This window comes from Gadus macrocephalus, chromosome 2 (assembly GCF_031168955.1).
Source record: "Gadus macrocephalus chromosome 2, ASM3116895v1".
In the NCBI taxonomy this organism is placed as follows: Eukaryota; Metazoa; Chordata; class Actinopteri; order Gadiformes; family Gadidae; genus Gadus; species Gadus macrocephalus.
Genome location: NC_082383.1, coordinates 12971213 through 12977579, shown reverse-complemented (window position 1 = coordinate 12977579; position 6367 = coordinate 12971213).

Sequence of the window (6367 nt, the reverse complement as noted above, 5' to 3'; positions counted from 1 at the left end):
TCCCCTCCTCTTTTTCAATCTATCTTTCTCTATCTCTCTCACTCTCTCTCTCTGACTCTGGTACCATTTCTCGCCACCGATCAATTCAATTAAATAATGCTTTATTGGACTGACATTAAAATGAAAAAAAACAACATATGTATCTCTCTCTTCCTCTCCCTTTATTGTTTCCTCTCCTGCTCTCTCTCTGTTCAAAATTCTCTCTATTCCTCTCGCTACCCATCTTTGCTAAACCGAGGATTGCAGAGAAATATGCAGTATACAGATGCTCAGCCCTCCTCTCCCTCCCACCTCTGCTTTCTCTACCCTGTTGTCTTCAGAAGGCTAGCAATGATCCAGAGAGAGGAGCAGACGACCCTGAGCGTGTGATCAGCATTGTGCAGAAGAAGTAACAAAGGAGGTCTTCTCAGTAATACCTAAGAAAACTAGGAAAAAGGGTGTGTTTTGTATTATCTCACTCAGAGCCCTCATGTATGGGCTTACAGAACAATACACTCTTGATGCTTTGATTTCCCAGTCAGTGTTCACCAAAACAAGTCCTCACACAGCCCAAACTCTTATTCAGAAAAATAAAAGTTAATCTTGATTCACTTCAAGCAGGCGAGGATCGTCTTGTTCTGCCGCCACTGTTTCCCTTCTATATTCTAGTGTTATGACGTGTCTGGTAAGCAGCCACACATACATTTATTTGTGGAGTCAGTAAATGCCGGTCTGTTGTTGTGGTTCATCTGTGTGGCCACGCTATGGTTTTCATAATTCCTTTACCGGTATTTATAAAATCTTTTCAAACGGCTGTTGTCTGGAGAACAATAGACCTACCTGTACCAAGACATGTCGTGCTGTTTGCTGTTCCGGAAGCTTCTTTCAACCAGACTAGGGGGAAATGATAATTTCATTACACTGTGTTTTCAAATGTATTGTTTGCCCCTTTTTGTTCATTATACAGCAAAATACAGAAAGAGAGAGGGAGAAAGAGAGAGAGAGAGAGAGGGGGGGGGAGAGAGATGTATTTCCGACAGGCTGGTGGTGGAAACACTTAGGCGTGTCCTCTAAAACACATGGAGACCAGTCCTGTTCCATACCGCAAGACCCTGTAGCAATGACATGTGTTTACGGGGGCTGATTACACACAACAGATACTCTGATACACTGCGAGAGGATTATCCTCTAATACTGTTTCCACGTCTTGATCTCAGTCAATGCATCTAATGACTAGACCAGACCACATAAGATGTATTTGGGAATTGGTTTGAGAGATGGTCGCTTGACATTCTTTGAGACCTCTAAAGTGGGCAAAGATGTGTAGGTTGGGTCACCAGAATGTATCCAGCAAAGAGACAAGAATTCAATTTATTAAGGATTAGAAATGGCGTTTGGATTCCATTGGTTAAAATGTTGGTAATCTGATTGGATTCGCTTCAAGGTCAGTGTCAAGCTTGTCAAATCTCAAATAGTTTAAACTATTAACGCAGTCCAGGTGAGGAATCCCCTTGCTCAGCTCCCTACGATTATATTGGCTAGGCCGACCCTGAAAGCTCATGTGCTTAACAATTAAGGCCCTAACTGACATAATGGGCCTCTACAAAGACACCATATTATGAACTCGCTTGGCTTGACGGCTTAGCCTCTTAGCAATAGGGATTTAACCCCTGAGATATCTAATAACAATCAGTCCCACTGTCCCAGGATACTGTAGTTGTGTTTTTGGAGGACAACACAATCGCAGACAGTCTGAATTTAAACATTGTCGTCGCTCCTCCCCCCCCCCCGCCCCCAGCATGTGGGCTCCAAAAGCAGACCCAGGTGTGTCGGGGCCCCCGGAGAGCTAAGTAGGACCCAGGACTTCCAAATGGTTTCCATCAGATATACAATTAAACCAAGATGTGAGCCAAATGAGTCCGGGGCTGTCGACTGCGGAGCTCAGAGCCCGGCGTTCAGGCAATGCCATCGGGAGAGTTGGGGAGGGGAGTACGGGGGACATGTGGTAGCGGTGGTGGTGGTTTAATGTGATTAAGGGCCCCTCCTGCTCCCCAGCAGGCTGAGACACTTGGAACCCAGGGGGGTGGGGGTCCAGCGGAAGAAAACAATGCTACCCTCCAAAAGAAAACCTGACTCATGATTCTATCAGAGGATTACCACTTCCTTCTTCCTGCTGAGTGTGTTTCCTGTTGGACACATGTTAACGATAAATAAAATAAAATAGGGTTGTTTTTCACATTGTTTATGTCCACAGGGCCTTGTTGGTTTGTACCTTCTTTTAAAGTAATTTGTCTGGAATTACCCATACCTTATTGATTTTGCCTCAGTGTCGTGCAAAGACAGACATGGAGACCGACATGCTTCAAGGATGCCTTGCTGTCTGGCCTTTTGGCTGGGAGTCCCAGCCGTACCCTAACACCCGAAACTCACTCCACTACCCTGTCCCTTATTCCTCCTACTCTCACTGTGTCTCTTTTCTGTTTCTATGTTAACTCAATTTGCACACCACAACTATATTCTCATGTCTAATGTTGTGTATTGTGGGATTGCCTCAGTATGTGAGTTATGTTTGTTGCCTAGCCATCATGCTGAGAGACATCTACTTTCTGGTATCCCCCCCCCCCCCCCCCCCATTGAACCAGGGAGGAAAGAGGGAACATTGCAATGGTAACATAAGCCTTTGAAAATGTTGCTGGATTGTACAGTGTGCATGTTAACACCTGTAGAACTGCAATGCATCCCGTGTCATAATAGGGCTTTATAATGAAACCACCCCCAGCTTGATGTGATAGTGTAGCCTTTTATCTATTATTACCAAAGGGTACAGTGTCTGACCTCCAAGACTCCTTAACTATATGCAGTGGGTTCAGCCACTATATTTGTTAAATAAATACTGATAAATATAAGTTTGATATATCAGGTTAATCATAACTATCAGCATTGTTAACCAGGAATATTTTATGATCAATAGCCGCTGGTTGCTCACAGGCATGGCCATCATCACACAAAACTATCAAAACATAACTTTGCTCATCTTTACATCAGAAAGAGCCGTTAAACTAGGAAGGAGAAGAAGAGAAAACAGAGAAAAAAACGGAACAATATTTTTGCAATCCCCCTCTTAATCCTCGTCCAGGCGCTGAAGCTTTCAACTCCTCCTCTGATCCCCTGGCCTTTGAAATGAGGGACTCCACACCTGTCTCTAAACTCCCCACCTCTATGCTTCAACAGTCCCCCATCACCCCACACCCAGATCACTGATTTGTTTGGAATTCCACCACCGCTGGCACTAAAGGGGGTGTTAAGACCCATCTGAACACTGCAGGGTCACGGCTCCAGCACCACAGGCAAAATGCTTGGCTGTGATTAGCTACCGTAGTTAGAAATAATAATAATAATAATAACAATAATAATGAGAATCTTTCACTTAGAGGATTACATATGACTACCCCTGGACTGCAAATGTAGGGAGGGCATACATACATATTAGAGCATACAGTCACATCACACTTGTCCTAATAAATGAATGAATGGTCATAGACATTTATTTATACGTCTTGGTGGTTTCATTTGTACGTTTCTTCCTTGAGGCCTGGCAAAGTGAGATCAAGTAATTGTTCATATTAATTGATTGTTTGAAGTTTTTAATCTAACTTTGTAAATAGGCAACAGAAGTCTGTAAATCTGAGGTGCTGAATTCAAGAGGTGGACAGTTGGAGTATAACACCCCATTGCGCTTCTAATTCTCAAGAATAATCCAAAATATTATACAGGTAACACAGTGGAATTATTAAGGCAATTTGGCGTCTTTGTATATAATCAATGTTTAGATGAAAAGAAAAATTAACAAAAAAAATAGGCTAAACAAAGGCTATTGATGATTCAGGTATGGTTTTATGGAAAACAGCACCATCTATCATTGGGATCACGTTACTGCAGATTAAAGGATTTATTTTAATTTAATTTACTTGCACAATTTAGTGCACATTAATCTACATTTCTGTAAATGTGCCACTGTTAGCCAACAGGCTATTTTTTTCAACTGGAATCCCTTGGCAAGATATAAAGCTAGGCACAGGATGGCTGAAAAGTAAGACATATTAAAGAATACAAACAGCAACAGATAACAACATTATAACATGATGCCAATAGACTCCAATACGATCATTCATACAAACCACCATGGGTTAGACATGAAAGCTACAAAAATATATAGCAACAGACAAACATGCACTCAGCTTAAATACCATCAAAGGTGTTCACACTTTTGATTTCCTGAAAGCCAGTCCTTAAAGGCACCCAGTGCAACTTTCGAGGCTTAAAAATAAACATTCAATTTCTAGTCTTTTTTACACGTAGTAAGTTTCAATAACTCCATACCATTACATACCGACATTCAAGCAGCAAAGATGAGACGTCGTTGTGTGGTGAGAACTGATAGAAAATCGATAACAACAACAATGCCGCCATTTTCTTTATTTTTTGTAACCTACAATAAATAAAGCAGGCTTCCAGTCAATGGAAAAATGGCTTCTCCCCACCGGCGATTGTTGTTGTTTACGATTTTCTATCAGTTCTCACCACACAACGACGTCTCATCTTTGCTCCTTGAATGTCGATATGTAATGGTATGGAGTTATTGAAACTTACTACGTGTAAAAAAGACTAGAAATTGAATGTTTATTTTTCATTGAATGTTTACATAAAGTTGCACTGGGTGCCTTTAAGGCAGTAGGCGAATATATTGTGGGAGGTGCAACTTCTAATCTCCACCTGCAATTGGTTCCATAATTGAGAGGCTCTCACAGAGAAAAATAATTGACCAAAGGAGCTGGACCTAAGAGGGACAACGCAGTCCCCTCTTAGAGCAGCCCTTGTGGTTCTGCTGTTTGAATTCTTCTGATGTATAAAAGTGCAGAGTGGTGGGGAGCCTCGCCATTGATAATCTTAAAAATAAGACATGCGTCAATTTGTTTTAAATTATTTTCTCAGCTGAGCAGGTTATATTATTCAAGGATGGTGGTGATGATAAAGATCGGGTCTTCTGTCCAAAACTTTAAGCGCTTGTTTGTAAAGTGATAAAATAGGCCTTAATGTTTTGCTCGTCATACAGTATGTTAAGTGGGGAATGATGATAGCATTCATATATAACTTTGCTACAGGTGTTGTCAGACAGTTTCTAGATTGTGGTTACTTTAGTATTACCTTTATAATTTGGTATTAGAGGATAGAGTAGTGTCAAGGATAATGCCTAGATATTTAAAATGTGGAACTGTTTGAACGACCTCCTCAGACACATAGACCTTGGGTTCAACGTGAGATACAGTGTTAGTCTTGCTAAAAAACATACAGACTGTCTTCTTAAAAATGCAACTGTGAGTCAGTACGCCATATCTGTACATTGTATCAATGAGTTTGGCAGCAGCTTGGTATTTGGTTTTCGCATCAACAAAAACTTTTCATACACAAGGCAGACTCAAAGTGCTTCACATATAAACATTGTCGCACAATAAAATAAAATAATAGATAAGTAAAAGAAAACTTATGCAAAGAAATTAGTAAAATAGAAAGTGCAATGTATTTAAGATCAGATCAACAGTCACTCTGGTATCCGCGTCGGGACTCCAACCCGACCTAAAGGAATTTGGTACCCACGTTGGGACTCCAACCCGACCTAAAGGACTATCTCTGGGACTCCAACCCGGATTCTAGTAACTCTAACCACGAACCAAAGGCCTTATTCTGGGACTCCAAGCCAGACAGACGTCAGGACTCTAACCCAGACAGAACTCAGGTCTTTCTCTGGGACTCCAACCCGACCTAAGGAACATGGTCCTTTCTCTGGGACTCCAACCCAGATTCTAGGACTCTAACCCAGACAGAAATTGGGTCTCAAACCCTTATCCTTTCTCTCTGGTATCAGATCATGTATCTTTCTGGTAAAAATAGAAAATAAATTGAAAGTTAAAAAGGCATTTTAGTAAGTAAAATAAAAAGTGCAATGTATTTAAGATCAGATCAACAGTCTCTCTGGAACCCACGTCGGGACTCCATCCCGACCTAAGGAACATGGTCCTTTCTCTGGGACTCTAACCCAGATTCTTGGACTCTAACCCAGACAGAAATTGGGTCTCAAACCCCTATCATTTCTCTCTGGTATCAGATCATGTATCTTTCTGGTAAAAATAGAAAATAAATTGAAAGTTAAAAAGGCATTTTAGCAAGTAAAATAAAAAGTGCAATGTATTTAAGATCAGATCAACAGTCTCTCTGGAACCCACGTCGGGACTCCAACCCGACCTAAGGAACATGGTCCTTTCTCTGGGACTCCAACCCAGATTCTTGGACTCAAACCCAGACAGAACTTGGGTCTCAAACCCCTATCCTT